Here is a 26,084-nt window from a genome sequence, read left to right on the forward strand (position 1 = left end):
TGTTCTTTTGGTGCTATTTAGAGAGAGTAGATTTTAGCAAATGAGCCAGCCCATGCCTTTGTCTGTTCCTAGTGCTACTTTCTTAATTTTTTATGGTAATGTGGAAAATAGCAAATTAATCTCAAAAAGTAAATTTTTCTGTGATAGTCTTTGAATATCATTGATAAGTTAATTATTATTTTTATCTTATTATACATAGTCACTGTCTCCCATGTTAGTGAGGTAGTGCAAGGAAACAGACAAGGAATGGCCCAACCCACCCACATACACATGTATATACACAAACACCCACACACACACACGTACGTATATATACATTTCAAAGTATACATACATATACATACACCGACATATACACATCTACATATTCGTACTTGCTGCCTTCATCCATTCTCGTCACAGGTCCCACAGACCTTTCCATGGTTTACCCCAGATGCTTCACACACCCTGGTTCAATCCACTGACAGCATGTTGACTCCGGTACACCACATTGTTCCAATTTACTCTATATTCGTTCCATGCCTTTCACCCTCCTGTATGTTCAGGCCACAATCTCGCGAAATCTTTCAATCCTTCCACCTCCAAATTGGTCTCCCACTTCTCCTCGTTCCTTCCACCTCCAAATTGGTCTCCCACTTCTCCTCATTCCCTCCACCTCTGACACATATATCCTCTTTGTCAGTCTTTCTTCACTCATTCTCTCCATATGTCTAAACCATTTCAGTGCACTCTCTTCTGCTCTCTCAACCACGCTCTTTTTATTACCACACATCTCTTACTCTTTCATTACTTACTCGATCAAACCATCTCACACCTCAATCATTTAATTTCCAACACATCCACCCTCCTCCACATAACCCTATCTATAGCCCATGCTTCATAACCACATGACATTCTTGGAAGCACTGTTCCTTCAAACATACCCATTTTTGCTCTCCGAGATAATGCTCTCGCCTTCCACACATTCTTCAACGCTCCCAGAACCTTCACCTCTTCCCCCACCTTGTGACTCACTTCCACTTCCATGGTTCCATCCACTGCTAAGTCCACTCCCAGCTATCTAAAACACTTCACTTCTCCAGTTTTCTTCATTCAAACTTACCTCCCAATTACCTTGTCTCTCAACCCTACTGAACCTAATAACCTTGCTCTTATTGACAATTACTCTCAAATTTTTTCTTTCACACACTTTACCAAACTCAGTCGCCAACTTTTGCAGTTTCTCACCCAAATCAGCCACCAGCACAGTATCATCAGTGAACAACTGACTCACTACCCAAACCCTCTCATCCACAACAGACTGCATACTTGTCCCTTTCTCCAAAACAATTGGATTCACCTTCCTAACCACCCCATCCATAAACAAATTTAGCAACCATGGACACATCACGCACCCGTGCCGCAAACCGACATTTACTGGATACCAATCACTTTCCTCTCCTCCCACTCGCACACATGCCTTACATCCTTGGTAAAAACTTTTCACTGCTTCCAGTAACTTACCTACCGCACCGTATACTCTTAGAACCTTCCACAAAGTATCTATATCCACCCTATCATGTGCGTTCTCCAGATCCATAAATGCTACATACATATCCATCTGTTTTTCTAAGTATTTCTCAGATACATTCTTCAAAGCAAACACCTTATCCGCACATCCTCTACCACTTCTGAAACCACACTGTTCTTCCCCAATCTGATTCTCAGTACATGCCTTTACCCTCTCATACTCCCAGGAATACTCAACAAACTTATGCCTCTGTAGTATGAACACTCACCCTTCGCCTTTGTACTATGGCACTATGCATGCATTTTGCCAATCTTCAGGCACTTCACCATTATCCATACATATATTGAATATCCTTACCAACCAATCAACAACATAGTCACCCCCTTTTTTGATAAATTCCACTGCAGTACCATCCAAATCCTCTGCCTTGCTGGCTTTCTTCTTCCACAAAGCTTTCACTACCTCTTCTCAGTTTACCAAACAATGCTTCCTGACTCTTTCATTTCCTACACCACCTTGACCAAAACACCCTATTTCATGTGTGGCAGGGTTGTGATGGGAATGGATGAAGGCAGCAAATATGAATATGTGCATGTGTATATATGTATATGTCTGTGTATGTATGTGTTGAAATGTATAGGTATGTATATGTGCATGTGTGGAAGTTTATGTATATACTTGTGTATGTGGGTGGGTTGGGCCATTCTTTTGTCTGTTTCCTTGCTCTACCTCACTGACGCGGGAGAAGGCGATTAAGTATAATAAAAAGAAATAGATGAATAAGAATTTTCATTGTTTGCATGGATCATGGTGAGGCACCAGATGATTGGCTAAATGCATGTGCAGTAAACCCTCAATGTAACAGCCCAGTTATCGGGAAAGTTGTGTCCGTTAATGCTGAAAGTCCATTAAATCAAATGTAACCTATTTCTGTTACATTTAAGTTCACTTGGTATTTTTTGACTCCTCCATCACTGTAGGGTTTAGTGTGTGGTGCGATTGTTGGGTGGTGGGCACCCAGCAGTGTGGGAATGCTCTCTGGGTAGTTGGAGGCAGGAGTTAGACTGAAATAGAAGTGATGCTCCCACTCTCCTGTGAAAGCATACTTCTTTATGATAAAGTGAGGATGAACTGTCAGTATTTATTGCACCTCTTTCATGGCTAAGTGAGTAGGATTCGAACGTACGTGGGGAGACTCCCAAGTTATCACATTGCTGCTCACCTTCTTCAGATGTGGTGCACTCAAAGAAATCATCTCGGATGGAGGAACCAATCTAGACGGAGGAGATGGAAGATTTCTACAAAAATGGGGAATCATGGTCCACCTCTCCTAAACCCACTTCCCCAAGTCCAGTGGATGTGCCAAAGCAGCGGTAAAGGCAGTGAAAGGGTGTTGATGGGCGTCACAGTTGTTGGAGGTAGCATGCACAGCAGCAAAGCTCCAATATCTCAAAACCCCTTTAAGAGAGGGGGATAAGTCACCCACAAAGCTGGCAGCAGGAAGACAGTTGCCAGATGGTCTCCTGGCACCCTGGTAACATTATCTGATTAACTGGAGATAGAGAACTGCTCTGCAAAACAGAGAGAGTGAGGGATAGTAGAGAGCTAAGGTCACCTATAGGGCAACTTGGCAGGTGACGCCGCTACACTACCCCAACTGTCCATAGGCACCCTTCTGAATGCAGGACATTGCTTTGAAAGTGTGGAACAGGTGGGCATGGTAGTAGAGGTGGAGCCAGATAGACAATTCTCAGTGAAGCTGGATGGCAGTTGCTGCTTGTCTTTGCAAAACTGACGTCACCTATGGCACTGGGTTTCACCAATCCCCAACACCCATGGGTCAACTTGAATACCCATCATCAGCAGATTCACCTCCATTTGGTGGCTCCTGTGAAGATTGAACACACTAATTTGTATGTCATTTTTGTCTGCCGGCATGTAGAGGATGTGTATTGTTGCTGAGCAGTGATTTGTAAGTATATTATGTTTTGCTTTGTCGCTTCCTCCCGCGTTAGCGAGGTAGTGCAAGGAAACAGATGAAAGAATGGCCCAACCCACCCACATACACATGCATATACATACACGTCCACACACGCAAATATACATACCTATACATCTCAATGTACACATATATATACACACACAGACATATACATATATACACATGTACATAATTCATACTGTCTGCCTTTATTTACTCCCATCGCCACCCCGCCACACATGGAATAACAACCCCCTCCCCCCTCATGTGTTCGAGGTAGTGCTAGGAAAAGACAACAAAGGCCCCATTCATTCACACTCAGTCTCTAGCTGTCATGTAATAATGCACCGAAACCACAGCTCCCTTTCCACATCCAGGCCCCACAGAACTTTCCAAGGTTTACCCCAGACGCTTCACATGCCCTGGTTCAATCCATTGACAGCACGTTGACCCCGGTATACCACATCGTTCCAATTCACTCTATTCCTTGCACTTCTTTCACCCTCCTGCATGTTCAGGCCCCGATCACTCAAAATCTTTTTCACTCCATCTTTCCACCTCCAATTTGATCTCCCACTTCTCCTCGTTCCCTCCACCTCTGACACGTATATCCTCTTTGTCAATCTTTCCTCACTCATTCTCTCCATGTGACCAAACCATTTCAAAACACCCTCTTCTGCTCTTTGAACCACACACTTTTTATTTCCACACATCTCTCTTACCCTTACATTACTTACTCGATCAAACCACCTCACACCACATATTGTCCTCAAACATCTCATTTCCAGCACATCCACCCTCCTGCGCACAACTCTATCCATAGCCCACGCCTCGCAACCATACACCATGGTTGGAACCACTATTCCTTCAAGCATACCCGTTTTTGCTTTCCGAGATAATGTTCTCGACTTCCAAACATTCTTCAAGGCTCCCAGAATTTTCGCCCCCTCCCCCACTCTATGATTCACTTCCGCTTCCATGGTTCCATCCGCTGTCAGATCCACTCCCAGATATCTAAAACACTTTACTTCCTCCAGTTTTTCTCCATTCAAACGTACCTCCCAATTGACTTGACCCTCAACCCCACTGTACCTAATAACCTTGCTCTTATTCACATTTACTCTTAACTTTCTTCTTTCACACGCTTTACCAAACTCAGTCACCAGCTTTTGCAGTTTCTCTTATGAATCAGCCACCAGCGCTGTATCATCAACGAAAAACAAAATGACTCAATTCCCAAGCTCTCTCATCCACAACAGACTGCATACTTGCCCCGCTTTCCAAAACTCTTGCATTCACCTCCCTAACAACCCCATCCATAAATAAATTAAACAACCATGGAGACATCACACACCCCTGCCACAAACCTACATTCACTGAGAACCAATCACTTTCCTCTCTTCCTACATGTACACATGCCTTACATCCTCGATAAAAACTTCTCACTGCTTCTAACAACTTGCATCCCACACCATATATTCTTAATACCTTCCACAGAGCATCTCTATCAACTCTTATCATATGCCTTCTCCAGATCCATAAATGCTACATACAAATCCATTTGCTTTTCTAAGTATTTCTCACATACATTCTTCAAAGCAAACATCTGATCCACACATCCTCTACCACTTCTGAAACCACACTGGTCTTCCCCAATCTGATGCTCTGTACATGCCTTCACCCTATCAATCAATACCCTCCCATATAATTTACCAGGAATACTCAACAAACTTATACCTCTGTAATTTGAGCACTCACTCTTATCCCCTTTGCTTTTGTACATTGGCACTATGCAAGCATTCCGCCAACCCTCAGGGACCTCACCATGAATCATACATGCATTAGATAACCTTACCAACCAGTCAACAATACACTCACCCCCTTTTTTGATAAATTCCACTGCAATACCATCCAAACCTGCTGCCTTGCCAGATTTCATCTTCTGCAAAGCTTTTACTACCTCTTCTCTGTTTACCAAATCATTTTCCCTAACCCTCTCACTTTGCACACCACCTCGACCAAAACACCCTATATCTGCCACTCTATCATCAAACACATTCAACAAACCTTCAAAATACTCATTCCATCTCCTTCACACATCACCACTACTTGTTATCACCTCCCCATTAGCCCCCTTCACTGAAGTTCCCATTTGGTCCCATGTCTTACGCACTTTATTTATCTCCTTCCAAAACATCTTTTTATTCTCCCTAAAATTTAATGATACTCTCTCACCCCAACTCTCATTTGCCCTCTCTTTCACCTCTTGCACCTTTCTCTTGACCTGTCTCTTTCTTTTATATATCTCCCACTCATTTGCATTTTTTCCCTGCAAAAATCATCCAAATGCCTCTCTCTTCTCTTTCCTAATAATCATATTTCTTCATCCCACCACTCACTACCCTTTCTAATCAACCCACCTCTCACGCTTCTCATGCCACAAGCATCTTTTGCACAAGCCATCACTGCTTCCCTAAATACATTCCATTCCTCCCCCACTCCCCTTACCTCCTTTGTTCTCATCTCTTTACATTCTGTACTCAGTCTCTCCTGGTACTTCCTCACACAAGTCTCTTTCCCAAGCTCACTTACTCTCACCACTCTTCACCCCAACATTCTCTCTTCTTTTCCGAAAACCCCTACAAATCTTCACCTTCGCCTCCACAAGATAATGATCAGACATCCCTCCAGTTGCACCTCTCAGCACATTAACATCCAAAAGTCTCTCTTTCGCGCGCCTATCAATTAACACGTAATCTAGTAATGCTCTCTGGCCATCTCTCCGACTTACATATGTATAATTATGTATATCTTGCTTTTTAAACCAGGTATTCATAATCACCAGTCCTTTTTCAGCACTTAAATCTACAAGCTTTTCACCATTTCCATTTACAACACTGAACACTCCATGTATACCAATTATTCCCTCAACTGCCACAATACTCACCTTTGCATTCACATCACCCATCACTGTAACCCGGTCTTGTGCATGAGAACCACTAACACTCATTCAGCTGCTCCCAAAACACTTGCCTCTCATGATCTTTCTTCTCATGTCCAGGTACATACGCACCAATAATCACTCATCTCTCTTCATCCACTTTCAGTTTTACCCATATCAATCTAGAATTTACTTTCTTACTTTCTATCACATACTCCCACAACTTCTGTTTCAGGAGTAGTGCTACTCCTTCCCTTGCTCTTGTCCTCTCCCTAACCCCTGACTTTACTCCCAAGACATTTCCAAACCACTCTTCCCCTTTACCCTTGAGCTTCGTTTCACTCAGAGCCAAAACATCCAGGTTCCTTTCCTCAAACATACTACCTATCTCTCCTTTTTTCTCATCTTGGTTACCTCCACACACATTTAAACACCCCAATCTGAGCCTTCGAGGAGGATGAGCACTCCCCGCGTGACTCCTTCTGTTTCCCCTTGTAGAAAGTTAAAATACAAGGAGGGGAGGGTTTCTGGCCCCCCTACTCCCGTCCCCTTTAGTCGCCGTCTACGACACGTGAAGAATGCATGGGAAGTATTCTTTCTCCCCTATATTTGCCTTATGTGTGGTATGAGCTAAGATGTGGCAACATCATGGTTGTGGTTATTCTGTATGTGGTTGAAATAGAGACGCACTTGTTGCCCACTGTATTATTTATCCAGATCCTTCAGATACATGAAATGGTGTTATATCTTGTTGAATTTTAATTTCATTCTCTAGTCATTGTTTTCTTTTTTTTTTTTTTTAACAATGGCACATTGGTTACCAAAATCTCGTGAGGGGGTGTAGGGTTTAGTGTGCAATATGATAGTTAGGCAGTAGGCACCCAGAAACGTGGAAATGCTCACCAGGCAGTTAGAGGCAGGAGTCAGACCAGGATAGAGGTGGTGTCTCCCCTCTCCTGTGAAAGAATACTTTAGGATGAATTTCCTGCTTTCATTGCACTTCTTACAATCTCTTGATGTCATTTTGAATTGTAAGAATTACAAAATCATTTAAAAAGGTCACATATTTTATTTTATTTACTTTATTATACTCTGCTGTCTCCCGCATTAGCGAGATAGCGCAAGGAAACAGACGAAAGAATGGCCCAACCCACCCACATACACATGTATATACATACACGTCCACACACGCACATATATGTACCTATACATTTCATCGTATATATATATATATATATATATATATATATATTATCCCTTGGGATAGGGGATTAAGAATACTTCCCACGTATTCCCTGCGTGTCGTAGAAGGCGATTAAAAGGGGAGGGAGTGGGGGGCTGGAAATCCTCCCCTCTCCTTTTTTTTTTTTTTTTTAATTTTCCAAAAGAAGGAACAGAGGGGGCCAGGTGAGGATATTCCAAAAAAGGCCCAGTCCTCTGTTCTTAACGCTACCTCGCTAACGCGGGAAATGGCGAATAGTTTGAAAAAAAAAATATATATATATATATATATTTTTTTTTTTTTTTTTTTTTTTTATTGTCGCGTAAGACAAGGGACCAAATGGGAACTTCAGTGAAGGGCGCAAATGGGGAGGTGATAACAAGTAGTGGTGAAGTGAGAAGGAGATGGAGTGAGTATTTTGAAGGTTTGTTGAATGTGTTTGATGATAGAGTGGCAGATATAGGGTGTTTTGGTCGAGGTGGTGTGCAAAGTGAGAGGGTTAGGGAAAATTATTTGGTAAACAGAGAAGAGGTAGTTAAAGCTTTGCGGAAGATGAAAGCCGGCAAGGCAGCAGGTTTGGATGGTATTGCAGTGGAATTTATTAAAAAAGGGGGTGACTGTATTATTGACTGGTTGGTAAGGTTATTTAATGTATGTATGACTCCTGGTGAGGTGCCTGACGATTGGCGGAATGCGTGCATAGTGCCATTGTACAAAGGCAAAGGGGATAAGAGTGAGTGCTCAAATTACAGAGGTATAAGTTTGTTGAGTATTCCTGGTAAATTATATGGGAGGGTATTGATTGAGAGGGTGAAGGCATGCACAGAGCATCAGATTGGGGAAGAGCAGTGTGGTTTCAGAAGTGGTAGAGGATGTGTGGATCAGGTGTTTGCTTTGAAGAATGTATGTGAGAAATACTTAGAAAAGCAAATGGATTTGTATGTAGCATTTATGGATCTGGAGAAGGCATATGATAGAGTTGATAGAGATGCTCTGTGGAAGGTATTAAGAATATATGGTGTGGGAGGAAAGTTGTTAGAAGCAGTGAAAAGTTTTTATCGAGGATGTAAGGCATGTGTACGTGTAGGAAGAGAGGAAAGTGATTGGTTCTCAGTGAATGTAGGTTTGCGGCAGGGGTGTGTGATGTCTCCATGATTGTTTAATTTGTTTATGGATGGGGTTGTTAGGGAGGTAAATGCAAGAGTTTTGGAAAGAGGGGCAAGTATGAAGTCTGTTGGGGATGAGAGAGCTTGGGAAGTGATCCAGTTGTTGTTCGCTGATGATACAGCGCTGGTGGCTGATTCATGTGAGAAACTGCAGAAGCTGGTGACTGAGTTTGGTAAAGTGTGTGAAAGAAGAAAGTTAAGAGTAAATGTGAATAAGAGCAAGGTTAATTATTAGGTACAGTAGGGTTGAGGGTCAAGTCAATTGGGAGGTAAGTTTGAATGGAGAAAAACTGGAGGAATTAAAGTGTTTTAGATATCTGGGAGTGGATCTGGCAGCGGATGGAACCATGGAAGTGGAAGTGGATCATAGGGTGGGGGAGGGGGCGAAAATCCTGGGAGCCTTGAAGAATGTGTGGAAGTCGAGAACATTATCTCGAAAAGCAAAAATGGGTATGTTTGAAGGAATAGTGGTTCCAACAATGTTGTATGGTTGCGAGGCATGGGCTATCTATAGAGTTGTGCGCAGGAGGATGGATGTGCTGGAAATGAGATGTTTGAGGACAATGTGTGATGTGAGGTGGTTTGATCGAGTAAGTAACGTAAGGGTAAGAGAGATGTGTGGAAATAAAAAGAGCGTGGTTGAGAGAGCAGAAGAGGGTGTTTTGAAATGGTTTGGTCACATGGAGAGAATGAGTGAGGAAAGATTGACCAAGAGGATATATGTGTCGGAGGTGGAGGGAACGAGGAGAAGTGGGAGACCAAATTGGAGGTGGAAAGATGGAGTGAAAAAGATTTTGTGTGATCGGGGCCTGAACATACAGGAGGGTGAAAGGAGGGCAAGGAATAGAGTGAATTGGATCATTGTGGTATACCGGGTTGACGTGCTGTCAGTGGATTGAATCAGGGCATGTGAAGCGTCTGGGGTAAACCATGGAAAGCTGTGTAGGTATGTATATTTGCGTGTGTGGACGTATGTATATACATGTGTATGGGGGTGGGTTGGGCCATTTCTTTCGTCTGTTTCCTTGCGCTACCTCGCAAACGCGGGAGACAGCGGCAAAAAAAATATATATATATAGGGAATCAGTGATGGATTGCGCAAAAGATGCTTGTGGCATGAGAAGAGTGGGAGGTCGGGTTGATTAGAAAGGGTAGTGAGTGGTGGGATGAAGAAGTAAGAGTATTAGTGAAAGAGAAGAGAGAGGCATTTGGACGATTTTTGCAGGGAAAAAATGAAATTGAGTGGGAGATGTATAAAAGAAAGAGACAGGAGGTCAAGAGAAAGGTGCAGGAGGTGAAAAAAAGGGCAAATGAGAGTTGGGGTGAGAGAGTATCATTAAATTTTAGGGAGAATAAAAAGATGTTCTGGAAGGAGGTAAATAAAGTGCGTAAGACAAGGGAGCAAATGGGAACTTCAGTGAAGGGCGCAAATGGGGAGGTGATAACAAGTAGTGGTGATGTGAGAAGGAGATGGAGTGAGTATTTTGAAGGTTTGTTGAATGTGTTTGATGATAGAGTGGCAGATATAGGGTGTTTTGGTTGAGGTGGTGTGCAAAGTGAGAGGGTTAGGGAAAATGATTTGGTAAACAGAGAAGAGGTAGTAAAAGCTTTGCGGAAGATGAAAGCCGGCAAGGCAGCAGGTTTGGATGGTATTGCAGTGGAATTTATTAAAAAAGGGGGTGACTGTATTGTTGACTGGTTGGTAAGGTTATTTAATGTATGTATGACTCATGGTGAGGTGCCTGAGTATTGGCGGAATGCGTGCATAGTGCCATTGTACAAAGGCAAAGGGGATAAGAGTGAGTGCTCAAATTACAGAGGTATAAGTTTGTTGAGTATTCCTGGTAAATTATATGGGAGGATATTGATTGAGAGGGTGAAGGCATGTACAGAGCATCAGATTGGGGAAGAGCAGTGTGGTTTCAGAAGTGGTAGAGGATGTGTGGATCAGGTGTTTGCTTTGAAGAATGTTTGTGAGAAATACTTAGAAAAGCAAATGGATTTGTATGTAGCATTTATGGATCTGGAGAAGGCATATGATAGAGTTGATAGAGATGCTCTGTGGAAGGTATTAAGAATATATGGTGTGGGAGGCAAGTTGTTACAAGCAGTGAAAAATTTTTATCGAGGATGTAAGGCATATGTACGTGTAGGAAGAGAGGAAAGTGATTGGTTCTCAGTGAATGTAGGTTTGCGGCAGGGGTGTGTGATGTCTCCATGGTTGTTTAATTTGTTTATGGATGGGGTAGTTAGGGAGGTGAATGCAAGAGTTTTGGAAAGAGGGGCAAGTATGAAGTCTGTTGGGGATGAGAGAGCTTGGGAAGTGAGTCAGTTGTTGTTCGCTGATGATACAACGCTGGTGGCTGATTCATGTGAGAAACTGCAGAAGCTGGTGACTGAGTTTGGTAAAGTGTGTGAAAGAAGAAAGTTAAGAGTAAATGTGAATAAGAGCAAGGTTATTAGGTACAGTAGGGTTGAGGGTCAAGTCAATTGGGAGGTGAGTTTGAATGGAGAAAAACTGGAGGAAGTGAAGTGTTTTAGATATCTGGGAGTGGATCTGGCAGCAGATGGAACTATGGAAGCGGAAGTGGATCATAGGGTGGGGGAGGGGGCGAAAATTCTGGGAGCCTTGAAGAATGTGTGGAAGTCGAGAACATTATCTCGGAAGGCAAAAATGGGTATGTTTGAAGGAATAGTGGTTCCAACAATGTTGTATGGTTGCGAGGCGTGGACTATGGATAGAGTTGTGCGCAGGAGGATGGATGTGCTGGAAATGAGATGTTTGAGGACAATGTGTGGTGTGAGGTGGTTTGATCGAGTAAGTAACGTAAGGGTAAGAGAGATGTGTGGAAATAAAAAGAGCGTGGTTGAGAGAGCAGAAGAGGGTGTTTTGAAATGGTTCGGGCACATGGAGAGAATGAGTGAGGAAAGATTGACCAAGAGAATATATGTGTCGGAGGTGGAGGGAACGAGGAGAAGAGGGAGACCAAATTGGAGGTGGAAAGATGGAGTGAAAAAGATTTTGTGTGATCGGGGCCTGAACATGGAGGAGGGTGAAAGGAGGGCAAGGAATAGAGTGAATTTGAGCGATGTGGTATACCGGGGTTGACGTGCTGTCAGTGGATTGAATCAAGGCATGTGAAGCGTCTGGGGTAAACCATGGAAAGCTGTGTAGGTATGTATATTTGCCTGTGTGGACGTATGTATATACATGTGTATGGGGGTGGGTTGGGCCATTTCTTTCGTCTGTTTCCTTGCGCTACCTCACAAACGCGGGAGACAGCGACAAAGCAAAAAAAAAAAATATATATATATATACATGCACAGACATATACATATATATACATGTACATAATTTATACTTGTTGTCTTTATTCATTCCCGTCGTCACCTTGCCACACATGAAATGACAACCCCCTCCCCCCGCATGCACGTGAGATAGTGCTAGGAAAAGACAACAAAGGCCACATTCATCCACGCTCAGTCTCTAGCTATGATGCATAATGCACCAAAACTACATGCTCCCTTTCGACATCTAGGCCCCACAAAACTTTCCATGGTTTACCCTACACGCTTCACAATCCATTGACGGCACGTAAACCCCAGTATACTACATTGTTCCAATTCACTCAATGCCTTGCATGCCTTTCACCCTCCTGCATGTTCAGGCCCCAATTGCTCAAAATTTTTTTCACTCCATCTTTCCATCCCCAATTTGGTCTCCCACTTCTCGTTCCCTTCACCTCTGACACATATATCCTCTTTGTCAATCTTTCCTCACTCATTCTCATGTGACCAAGCCATTTCAAGACACCCTCTTCTGCTCTCTCAACCACACTCTTTGTATTACCACCCATCTCTCTTACCCTGCCATTTCTTACTCAATCAAGCCAAATCACACCACATATTGTCGTCAAACATCTCATTTCCAACACATCCACCCTCCTCCGCACAATTCTATCTAGCCCATGCCTCGCAACCATATAACATCATTGGAACCAATATTGCTTCAAACATACCCATTTTTGCTTTCTGAGATAATGTTCTTGCCTTCCACACATTCTTCAACGCTCCCAGAACTTTCATCCCCTCCCCCACCCTGTGACTCACTTCCGCTTCATGGTTCCATCTGGTGCCAAATCCACTCCCAGATATCTAAAACACTTCACTTCCTCCAGTTTTCTCCATTCATACTTACCTCCTTGACTTGTCCCTCAACCCTACTGTACCTAATGACCTTGCTCTTATTCACATTTACTCTCAGCTTTCTTCTTTAACACACTTTACCAAACTCATTCACCAACCTCTGCAGTTTCTCACCCGAATCAGCCAACTGTGCTGTATCATCAGCGAACAACAGCTGACTCACTTCCCAAGCTCTCTCATCCACAACAGACTGCATAATAGTCCCTCTATCCAAAACTCTTGCATTCACCTCCCTAACAACCCCATCCATAAATAAATTAAACAACCATGGAGACATCTTGCACCCCTGCCGCAAACCGACATTCACTGACAACCAGTCACTTTCCTCTCTGCCCTGCCCACTTGCACTCATGCCATACATCCTCGATAAAAACTTTTCATTGCTTCTAACAACTTGCCTCCCACACCATATATTCTTAATACCTTCCACAGAGCATCTCTATCAACTCTATCATATGCCTTCTTCAGATCGATAAATGCTACATACAAATCCATTTGCTTTTCTAAGTATTTCTCACATACATTCTTCAAAGCAAACACCTGATCCACACATCCTCTACCACTTCTGAAACCACACTGCTCTTCCCCAATCTGATGCTCTTTACATGCCTTCACCCTCTCAATCAATACCCTCCCATATAATTTCCCAGGAATACTCAACAAACTTTTTATTTATATATTTATTTTGCTTTGTCGCTGTCTCCTGCGTTTGCGAGGTAGCACAAGGAAACAGACGAAAAAAATGGCCCAACCCACCCTCATACACATGTATATACATACACGTCCACACACACAAAATATACATACCTATACATCTCAATGTACATATATATATATACACACACAGACACTCCAATTCACTCTATTCCTTGCCCGCCTTTCACCCTCCTGCATGTTCAGGCCCCAATCACTCAATATCTTTTTCACTCCTTCTTTCCACCTCCAGTTTGGTCTCCCACTTCTCCTCGTTCCCTCCACCTCCGACACATATATCCTCTTGGTCAATCTTTCCTCACTCATTCTCTCCATGTGCCCAAACCATTTCAAAACACCCTCTTCTGCTCTCTCAACCATGCTCTTTTTATTTCCACACATCTCTGTTACCCTTACATTACTTACTCGGTCAAACCACCTCACACCACACATTGTCCTCAAACATCTCATTTCCAGCACATCCACCCTCCTGCGCACAACTCTATCCATAGCCCACGCCTCGCAAACTTATACCTATGTAATTTGAGCACTCACTTTTATCCCCTTTGCCTTTGTACAGTGGCACTATGCATGCATTCTGCCAATCCTCAAGCACTTCACCATGAGTCATACATACATTAGATAACCTTACTAACCAGTCAACAACACAGTCACCCCCTTTTTTAATAAATTCCATTGCAGTACCATCCAAACCCACTGCCATGGCAGCTTTCATCTTCCGCAAAGCTTTTACTACCTATTCTCTGTTTACCAAATCATTCTCCCTAACCCTCTCACTTTGCACACCACCTCGTCCAGAACACCCTATATCTGCCACTCTGTCATCTAACATATCCAGCAAACCTCCAAAGTACTCACTCCATCTCCTCACATCACTACTTGTTATCACCTCCCCATTAGCCCCCTTCACCAATGTTCCCATTTGTTCTCTTGTCTTATGCACTTTATTTACCTCCTTCCAAAACATCCTTTTATTCTCCCTAAAATTTAATGATACTTTCTCACCCCAACTCTCATTTGCCCTCTTATTCACCTCTTGCACCTTTCTCTTGACTTCCTGTCTCTATCTTTTATACATCCCCCAGTCATTTGCATTATTCCAAAAGCCTCTCTCTTCTCTTTCACTAATAATCTTACTTCTTCATCCCACCACTCACTACCCTTTCTAATCTGCTCACCTTCCACGCTTCTCATGCTACAAGCATCTTTTGCACAAGCCATCAATGCTTCCCTAAATACATCTCATTCTTCCCCCACTCCCCTTACGTCCTTTGCTCTTACCTTTTTCCATTCTGCACTCAGTCTCTCCTGATACTTCCTCACACAAGTCTCCTTCCCAAGCTCGCTTACTCTCACCACTCTCTTCACCCCAACATTCTCTCTTCTTTTCTGAAAACCTCTACAAATCTTCACCTTCGCCTCCACAAGATAATGGTCAGACATCCCTCCAGTTGCACCTCTCAGCACATTAACATCCAAAAGTCTCTCTTTCACGCGCTTGTCAATTAACATGTGATCCATTAACGCTCTCTTTCCATCTCTCCTACTTACATACGTATACTTATATATATCTCTCTTTTTTTATTTTATTTATTTATTTTGCTTTGTCGCTGTCTCCCGCGTTTGCGAGGTAGCGCAAGGAAACAGACGAAAGAAATGGCCCAACCCACCCCCATACACATGTATATACACACACGTCCACACACGCAAATATACATACCTATACATCTCAATGTACACATATATATACACACACAGACACATACATATATACCCATGCACACAATTCACACTGTCTGCCTTTATTCATTCCCATCGCCACCCCGCCACACATGGAATACCATCCCGCTCCCCCCTCATGTGTGCGGGGTAGCGCTAGGAAAAGACAACAAAGGCCTCATTTGTTCACACTCAGTCTCTAGCTGTCATGCAATAATGCCCGAAACCACAGCTCCCTTTCCACATCCAGGCCCCACACAGCTTTCCATGGTTTACCCCAGACGCTTCACATGCCCTGATTCAATCCACTGACAGCACGTCAACCCCGGTATACCACATCGATCCAGTTCACTCTATTCCTTGCCCGCCTTTCACCCTCCTGCATGTTCAGGCCCCGATCACTCAAAATCTTTTTCACTCCATCTTTCCACCTCCAATTTGGTCTCCCACTTCTCCTCGTTCCCTCCACCTCCGACACATATATCCTCTTGGTCAATCTTTCCTCACTCATTCTCTCCATTTGCCCAAACCATTTCAAAACACCCTCTTCTGCTCTCTCAACCATGCTCTTTTTATTTCCACACATCTCTCTTACCCTTACATTACTTACTCGATCAAACCACCTCACACCACACATTGTCCCCAAACATCTCATTTCCAGCACATCCACCCTCCTGCGCACAACTCTATCCATAGCCCACGCCTCGCAACCATACAACATTGTTGGAACCACTATTCCTTCAAACATACCCATTTTTGCTCTCTTTTTAAACCAGGTATTTCCAATCACCAGTCCTTTTTCAGCACACAAATCTACAAGCTCTTCACCATTTCCATTTACAACACTGAACACCCTATGTACACCAGTTATTCCCTCAACTGCCACATTTATTACTCACCTTTGCATTCAAATCACTCATCACTATAACCCGATCTCGTGCATCAAAACTACTAACACACTCACTCAGCTGATCCTAAAACATTTGCCTCATGATCTTTCTTCTCATGCCCAGGTGCATATGCACCAATAATCACCCATCTCTCTCCATCAACTTTCAGTTTTACCCATATCAATCTAGAGTTTATTTTCTTACTCCGTCACATACTACCACCACTCCTGCCTGTGTCAGGAGTAGTGCTACTCCTTCCCTTGCTCTTGTCCTCTCACCAACCCCTGACTTTACTCCCAAGATATTCCCAAACCACTCATCCCCTTAACCCTTGAGCTTCGTTTCACTCAGAGCCAAAACATCCAGGTTCCTTTCCTCAAACATACTATCTCTCCTTTTTTTTTTTTTTTTTTCATCTTGGTTACATCCATACACATCTAGACACCCCTATCTGAGCCTTCAAGGAGGATGAGCACTCCCCGTGTGACTCTTTCTGTTTCCCCTTTTAGAAAAGTTTGAATATAAGGAGAGGAGGGTTTCTGGCCCCCCGCTCCCGTCCCCTTTAGTTGCCTTCTACGACATGTGAGGAATGTGTGGGAAGTATTCTTTTTCCCCTATCCCCAGGTTCACATTTCTGAAATAACAGAAACTCTCTGTATAAACCTAACCACACGATAGCGTGAGGCAGACTGAGACTGAAACAAAGCGAGTCTACCCCACTCTCTCATAAATAGTTGCGATATGAAATGTGCATGGTGTTGTGTTTAAAAATTTTTACTTTTAATTTTTTTTTATTAATGTACTGTATTATTATTTCTCCATTAAATCCAAAATCTGTGATATTGGGGTCCATTAAATCAAGGGTCTGCTGTATAGTGCTATTGTGTATAGGCTAGGAGGATAAAGGTGATTTATAGAGGCATGAGTTTGTTGAGTGTACCTTGTAAGTTTACATGAGAAAGAATGACTACAGGAGGCCTGATTGTACCACGTCTTTGTTGTCGGGTAAAAGGAAATGGAAGTTTAATTTGACAAGAAAATGTAATTCCACTGCTGATGCACATTAGCCATCCACTGTCCCCTTTAGCTTTGTTGTTTAGAGTTTATTTCTGCCGTTTTTCTCAGAGTATACCTGAATTTATGAAATATTTCTAAATGACTTTTCAAGGTATTTTTATAGTCTTAGCATTTACTACATCTGACGGTAAATTATTCCAGATGCTGTATTTGCAAGGAATTAGAAAGTCTTATATCAACCAAGTTGAATGTACGCATAGGTTGGGTTTGCGGCAGGGGTGCATAATGTCTCCATGATTGTTTAATTTGTTAATGGATGGGGTTGTTAGGGAGGTGAATGCAAGAGTTGTGGAGAGAGGGGCAAGTATGCAGTCTGTTGTGGATGAGAGAGTTGGGAAGTGAGTCAGTTGTTGTTTGCTGATGGTACAGCGCTGATGGCTGATTTGGGTGAGAAACTGCAGAAGCTGGTGACTGAGTTTGGTAAAGTGTGTGAAAGAAGAAAACTGAGAGTAAACGTGAATAAGAGCAAGGTTATTAGGTACACTAGAGTTGAGGGACAAGTCAATTGGGAGGCAAGTTTGATTGGAGGAAGTGAAGTGTTTTAGATGTCTGGGAGTGGATTTGGCAGCAGATGGAACCATGGAAGCGGAAGTGAGTCACAGGGTGAGGGAGGGGGGAAGGGTCTGGGAGTGTTGAAGAATGTGTGGAAGGCGAGAACATTATCTTGGAAAGCAAAAATGGGTATGTTTGAAGGAATAGTGGTTTAAACAATGTTATATGGTTACGAGGCATTGGCTATAGATAGGGTTGTGCGGAGGAGGGTGATGTGTTGGAAAATGAAATGATGAGGTGGTTTGATCTAGTAAGTAATGAAAGGGTAAGAGAGATGTGTGGTAATAAAAAGTGTGTGGTTGAGAGAGCAGAAGAGGTTTATTGAAATGGTTTGGTCACATGGAGAGAATGAGTGAGGATACATGTGTCAGAGGTAGAGGGAAGGAGAAGTGGGAGACCAAATTGGAGGTGGAAGGATGGAGTTAAAAAAGATTTTGAGCGATCGGGGCCTGAATATGTAGGAGGGGAAAGGCGTGCAAGGAATAGAGTGAATTGGAATGATGTGGTATACCGGGGTCGAGGCGCTGTCAATAGATTGAACTAGGGCATGTGAAGCATCTGGTGTAAACCATGGAAAGTTTTGTGGGGCCTGGATGTGGAAAGGGAGCTGTGGTTTCGGTGCATTATACATGACAGCTAGAGACTGATTGTGAACGAATGTAGGCAGCAAGTTAAGTTTTATACATATGTATATGTCTGTGTTTGTATATATATATATATATATATATGTATATGTTGAAACTTATAGGTATGTATATGTGCGTGTGTGGACGTGTATTTATATACATGTGTACATGGGTGGGTAGGGCCATTCTTTCATGTTTCCTTGCGCTACCTCACTAACGCGGGAGACAGCGACAAAGTATAGTAAGAAATAAATATGAATAAATAGGTTGGGTTTATTGATCTCCAGATTTGAGTCAAGTAATATATTAGTTTGTTTTTTCTCTTTAAAGGTCGTGGTCCACTTTTTTTTATAAAACCTTAACATGCAAAATTATTGTTTTAATAACAACTTATTAAAGGTGAATGCAAGAGTTTTGGAAACAGGGGCAAGTATGCAGTCTGTTGGGGATGAGAGAGCTTGGGAAGTGAGTCAGTTGTTTGCTGATGATACAGCGCTGGTGGCTGATTCATATGAGAAACTGCAGAAGCTGGTGACTGAGTTTGGTAAAGTGTGTTTAAGAAGAAAGTTGAGTAAATGTGAATAAGAGCAAGGTTATTAGGTACAGTAGGGTTGAGGGTCAAGTCGATTGGGGGGTAAGTTTGAATGGAGAAAAACTGGAGGAAGTAAAGTGTTTTAGATATCTGGGAGTGGATCTGGCAGCGGATGGAACCATGGAAGCGGAAGTAAATCATAGGGTGGGGGAGGGGGCGAAAATCCTGGGAGCCTTGAAGAATGTGTGGAAGTCGAGAACCTTATCTCCGAAAGCAAAAATGGTTATGTTTGAAGGAATAGTGGTTCCAACAATGATGTATGGTTGCGAGGCGTGGACTATGGATAGAGTTGTGCGCAGGAGGGTGGATGTCCTGGAAATGAGATGTTTGAGGACAATATGTGGTGTGAAGTGGTTTGATCGAGTAAGTAATGTAAGGGTAAGAGAGATGTGTGGAAATAAAAAGAACGTGGTTGAGAGAGCAGAAGAGGGTGTTTTGAAATGGTTTGGGCACATGGAGAGAATGAGTGAGGAAAGATTGACCAAGAGGATATATGTGTCAGAGATGGAGGGAACGAGGAGAAGTGGGAGACCAAATTGGAGGTGGAAAGATGGAGTGAAAAAGATTTTGAGTGATCGGGGCCTGAACATGCAGGAGGGTGAAAGACGGGCAAGGAATAGAGTGAATTGGATCGATGTGGTATACCGGGGTCGACATGCTGTCAGTGGATTGAATCAGGGCATGTGAAGCGTCTGGGGTAAACCATGGAAAGTTCTGTTGGGCCTGGATGTGGAAAGGGAGCTGTGGTTTCAGGCATTATTGCATGACAGCTGGAGACTGAGTGTGAGCGAATGGGGCCTTTGTTGTCTTGTCCTGGCGCTGCCTCGCGCACATGAGGGGGGAGGGGGATGTTATTCCGTGTGTGGCAGGGTGACGATGGGGGTGAGTAGGGGCAGACAGTGTGCTTTGTGTGCATGTGTGTATATGTGTGTGTATATATGTGTGTTTTTCTCCATTCAAACTTACCTCCCAATTGACTTGACCCTCAACCCTACTGTACCTAATAACCTTGCTCTTATTCACATTTACTCTTAACTTTCTTCTTTCACACACTTTACCAAACTCAGTCACCAGCTTCTGCAGTTTCTCACATGAATCAGCCACCAGTGCTGTATCATCATCCACAACAGACTTCATACTTGCCCCTCTTTCCAAAACTCTTGCATTCACCTCCCTAACAACCCCATCCATAAGCAAATTAAACAACCATGGAGACATCACACACCCCTACTGCAAACCTACATTCACTGAGAACCAATCACTTTCCTCTCTTCCTACACGTACACATGCCTTACATCCTTGATAAAAACTTTTCACTGCTTCTAACAACTTGCCTCCCATACCATATATATTTAATACCTTCCACAGAGCATCTCTATCAACTCTATCTTATGCCTTCTCCAGATCCATAAATACTACATACAAATCCATTTGCTTTTCTAAGTATTTCTCACATACATTCCTCAAAGCAAACACCTGTTCCACACATCCTCTACCACTTCTGAAACCACACTGCTCTTCCCCAATCTGATGCTCTGTACATGCTTTCACTCTCTCAATCAATACCCTCCCATAAAATTTCCCAGGAATACTCAACAAACTTATACCTCTGTAATTCGAGCACTCACTCTTATCCCCTTTCCCTTTGTACAACGGCACTATGCAAGCATTCCGCCAATCCTCAGGCACCTCACCATGAATCACACATACATTAAATAACCTTACCAACCAGTCAACAATACCATCACCCCCCTTTTTTATAAATTCCACTGCAATACCGTCCAAACTCGCTGCCTTTCAGGCTTTCATCTTCCACAAAGCTTTTACTAACTCTTCTCTGTTCACCAAATCATTTTCCCTAACCCTCTCACTTTGCACACCACCTCGACCAAAACACCCTATATCTGCCACTCTATCATCAAACACATTCAACCAACCCTCAAAATACTCTCTCCACCTCCTTCTCACATCACCACTACTAGTTATCACCGCCCCATTAGCCCCCTTCACTGAAGTTCCCATTTGCTCCCTTGTCTTACACACTTTTTTTACCTCCTTTCAAAACATCTTTTTATTTTCCCTAAAATTTAATGGTACTCTCTCACCCCAACTCTCAATTCACCTCTTGCACCTTTCTCTTGACCTTCTGCCTCTTTCTTTTATACATCTCCCACTCATTTTCATTATTTCCCTGCAAAAATTATCCAAATGCCTCTCTCTTCTCTTTCACTAATAATCTTACTTCTTCATCCCACCACTCACTTCCCTTTCTAATCTGCCGACCTCCCACACTTCTCATGCCACAAGCATCTTTTGCGCAAGCCATCACTGCTTCCCTAAATGCATCCCATTCCTCCCCGACTCCCCTTACCTCCTTTTTTCTCACCTTTTTCCATTCTGTACTCAGTCTCTCGTGGTATTTCCTCACACAAGTCTCCTTCCCAAGCTCACTTACTCTCACCACTCTCTTCACCCTAACATTCTCTCTTCTTTTCTGAAAGCCCCTACAAATCTTCACCTTCGCCTCCACAAGATAATGATCAGACATCCCTCCAGTTGCACCTCTCAGCATATTAACATCCAAGAGTCTCTCTTTCGCGTGCCTATCAATTAACACGTAATCCAATAACACTCTCTGGCCATCTCTCCTACTTACATACGTATACTTATGTATATCTCGCTTTTTAAACCAGGTATTCCCAATCAACAGTCCTTTTTCAGCACATAAATCTACAAGCTCTGTACAATTTCCATTTAGAACACTGAACACCCCATGTATACCAGTTATTCCCTCAACTGCCACATTACTCACCTTTGCATTCAAATCATCCATCACTATAATCCGGTCTCGTGCATCAAGACCACTAACACTCATTCAGTTACTCCGAAAACACTTGCCTCTCATGATTTTTCTTCTCATGCCCAGGTGCATATGCACCAATAATCACCCATCTCTCTCCATCCACTTTTAGTTTTACCCATATCAATGTAGAGTTTACTTTCTTGCACTCTATCACATACTCCCACCACTCCTGTCTCAGGAGTAGTGCTACTCCTTCCCTTGTTCTTGTCCTCTCACTAACCCCTGACTTTATTCCCAAGACATTCCCAAACCACTCTTCCCCTTTACCCTTGAGCTTCGTTTGACTCAGAGCCAAAACATCCAGGTTCCTTTCCTCAAACATACTGCCTATCTCTCCTTTATTCTCATCTTGGTTACATCCACACACATTTAAACACCCCAATCTGAGCCTTCGAGGAGGATGAGCACTTCCCGCGTGACTCCTTCTTCTGTTTCCCCTTTTAGAAAGTTAAAATACAAGGAGGGGAGGGTTTCTAGCCCCCACTCCCGTCCCCTTTAGTCACCTTCTACAACACGTGAGGAACGCGTAGGAAGTATTCTTTTTCACCTATCCCCTGGGATAATATACGTTAAGATGTATAGGTATGTATATGTACATGTGTGGATGTGTATGTACATACATATGTATGTGGGTGGGTTGGGCCATTCTTCCGCCTGTTTCCTTGCGCTACCTCGCTAATGCAGGAGACAGCGACAAAGTATAATAAATAAAAATAAATATATATGCGGGAAGGTGAAAGGCGTGCAAGGAATAGAGTGAATTGGAACGATGTATACTGGGGTTGACGTGCTGTCAATGGATTGAACCAGGGCATGTGAAGCGTCTGAGGTAAACCATGGAAAGTTTTGTTGGGCCCGGATGTGTAAAGGGTCTGTGGTTTCAGTGCATTATACATGACAGCTAGAGACTGAATGTGAACGAATGTGGCCTTTGTTATCTTTTCCTAGTGCTACCTCGTGCACATGCGGGGGGAGGGGGTTGTTATTTCATGTTTGGCATGGTGGTGACAGGAATGAATAAGGGCAGACAGTATGAATTATGTATATGTCTGTGTGTATATATATATATGTATACATTGAGATGTATAGGTATATATATGTGCGTGTGTGGATGCGTATGTATATACATGTGCATGTGGGTGGGTTGGGCCATTTTTTCTTCTGTTTCCTTGCGCTACCTCGCTAATGCGGGAGACAGCGACAAAGTATGATAAATAAATACCTGTCTGACCTAGTGTTTGATATCTTCCTGTACCACAAACAACCATGAATGGTCTTAGTTGTGTGTTGTTTGATTTCCTATGTATGAGACAGAAGAATGTGTTCCTAACATGAGGTGGTGTCATTGTTCCCATCTCCCTTCAGAACTTGACAGTACTGCATCCAACAAATACAGTATAGCAGGGCAGAGGAATGGGTTAGTTGAAGTGTGGGTTTGAATGGGAGTAAACTTGGAGGAATCAAAGTGGTTTAGATACCTGGATGTGGATGTGGCAGCAAATGAGATACCTGGATGTGGATGTGGCAGCAAATGGAAATATGGAAGCCGAAGTGAGTCATAGGGTGGATGAGGGGGTGAAGGTTCTTTGAGCATTAAGTATTGTGTGGAAAGAGAGTATGTTAGGGCAAATTAGTTATGTGTGACGGTATTAGTCCCAGCATTGTTGTTTGGATTTGAGGCATTTGCTGTAGAGGAGATTGTGCAAAGCAGAGTGGATGTGTTGGAAATTATGTGTTTGAAGACAGTATGTGGTGTGAGGGGGTTTGATCGAGTATATAGTTTAAGAGGAATTTGGTAATAAGAAGTGTGATTAAGAGAGCTAAAGGGGATTTGCTGAAATGATGTTTATGTAAGGAGAGAATGACTGAAGAGATGTTGGGAAGATGGTGTATTTTATTAAGAGGAAAAAAAAAGGGGGGGGGGAACTGGAGGAGTATTTTGTTAAGAGGAGAAGGGGGAGGGGGGGCAAACTGGAGGTGGAAGGATGGTTGAAAAATATTTTGAGTGTTTGAGACCTGAACATTAAGGAGGATGAAAGCTGTGCAGAGGATAGAGTGATTTGGTATTCACAAGGTGAGATGGTATCAGTTGGGCTAGGTTGTGGAAAGTAGGCTGTGGTTTTGATGCATTGCAAATGCCATTCTTTCCTCTTGATGCTACTTTGCTAATGTGGGAAACAGGAAATTAGTGTGAAAAAGTACTTTTGTTGTGATAAATTGTCATTGAATATCATCAATCAGTGTATATTTATTGTATAAGAATTTTCATTGTTTGCGTAGATCATGGTGAGGTACCATAGGATTGGCGAAATGCACTTGCAGTAAACCCTCGATGTAACAGACTAATAGGGGAAAGGTGTTTCTGTTAATGCTGAAAGTATTGAATAGAATGTAACATATTTCACTGATGATACAGCGCTGGTGGCTGATTCATGTGAGAAACTGCAGAAGCTGATGATTGAGTTTGGTAAAGTGTGTGAAAGAAGAAAGTTGAGAGTAAATGTGAATAAGAGCAAGGTTATTAGGTACAGTAGGGTTGAGAGTCAAGTCAATTGGGAGGTAAGTTTGAATGGAGAAAAACTGGAAGAAGTGAAGTGTTTTAGATATCTGGGAGTGGATTTGGCAGCGGATGGAACCATGGAAGCTGAAGTGAATCATAGGGTGGGGGAGGGGGCTAAAATTCTGGGAGCCTTGAAGAATGTGTGGAAGTCGAGAACATTATCTCGGAAAGCAAAAATGGGCATGTTTGAAGGAGTAGTGGTTCCAACAATGTTGTATGGTTGCGAGGCGTGGGCTATGGATAGAGTTGTGTGGAGGAGGGTGGATTTGCTGGAAATGAGATGTTTGAAGGACAATATATGGTGTGAGGTGGTTTGATCGAGTAAGTAGTAATAGGGTAAGAGAGATGTGTGGTAACAAAAAGAGTGTGGTTGAGAGAGCAGAAGAGGGTGTTTTGAAATGGTTTGGTCACATGGAGAGAATGAGTGAGGAAAGATTGACCAAGAGGATATATGTGTCAGAGGTGGAGGGAACGAGGAGAAGTGTGAGACCACATTGGAGGTGGAAAGATGGAGTGAAGAAGATTTTGAGTGATGGGGGCCTGAACATGCAGGAGGGTGAAAGGCATGCAAGGAATAGAGTGAATGGAACGATGTGGTATACCGGGGTCGACATGGTGTCAGTGGATTGAACCAGGGCATGTGAAGCGTCTGGGGTAAACCATGGAAAGTTCTGTGGGGCCAGGATATGGAAAGGGAGCTGTGGTTTCGATGCATTATTACATGACAGTTAGAGACTGAGTGTGAGTGAATGTGGCCTTTGTTGTCTTTCCTAGTGCTACCTCGCACACATGAGGGGGGAGGGGGGTTGTTATTCCATGTGTGGCGAGGTGGCGATGGGAATGAATAAGGGCAGACAGTATGAATTATGTACGTGTATATATGTATATGTCTGTGTTTGTATATATATGTATACATTGAGATGTATAGGTATGTATATTTGCGTGTGTGGACGTGTATGTATATACATGTGTATGTGGGTGGGTTGGGCCATTCTTTCATCTGTTTCCTTGCGCTACCTCGCTAACGCGTGAGACAGCGACAAAGCAAAATAATAAAATAATAATAATAATTTCTCTGCTGCATGTAATTACACGCTTTTTTTTAACTCCTCTATCACTGTAGGGTTTAGTGCGATAGGTGGAGGGCACCCAGCAGTGTGGGAATGCTCACCAGGCAGTTAGAGGCAGAAGTTAGACTGAGATAGAGGTTATGGCACCCCTTTCCTGTGAAAGGATATTTCTTTATGATAAACTGAGGATGGAATATCAGAATTCATTGCAACTCTTAAATAGCACTGAGTAGGATTTGAACCTACGTGGGAAAATCCTAAGTTTTCGTATGGGTGCTCACATTCTTCAGGAGATTAGGCACACCCAAGGAAATCAGCTTGTATGAGGGAACCAATCTGGACAGGGAGGAGATGGAAGCTTTCTACAAAAATGGGGGAATCTTGGTCCGCATCTC

General features: G+C 42.9%; 1 long non-coding RNA gene across 4 annotated transcripts in view; it reads left to right on the plus strand.

Annotated features, from left to right (window-relative positions):
- The window catches only part of LOC139760188 (uncharacterized), a 164,706-nt gene that overhangs the window by 125,007 nt on the left and 13,615 nt on the right, over positions 1–26,084 (plus strand). The window contains exon 11 of one of the 4 annotated variants that reach the window (XR_011715271.1): positions 2,742–3,482. The exons of the other annotated variants lie outside the window; for them this stretch is intronic. This is a non-coding gene — a long non-coding RNA (uncharacterized lncRNA). The remainder of the gene's footprint in view (positions 1–2,741; positions 3,483–26,084) is intronic. 4 annotated transcript variants of the gene reach the window in all.

The sequence above is a fragment of the Panulirus ornatus genome, chromosome 35 (assembly GCF_036320965.1).
Source record: "Panulirus ornatus isolate Po-2019 chromosome 35, ASM3632096v1, whole genome shotgun sequence".
NCBI classification, from domain to species: Eukaryota; Metazoa; Arthropoda; class Malacostraca; order Decapoda; family Palinuridae; genus Panulirus; species Panulirus ornatus.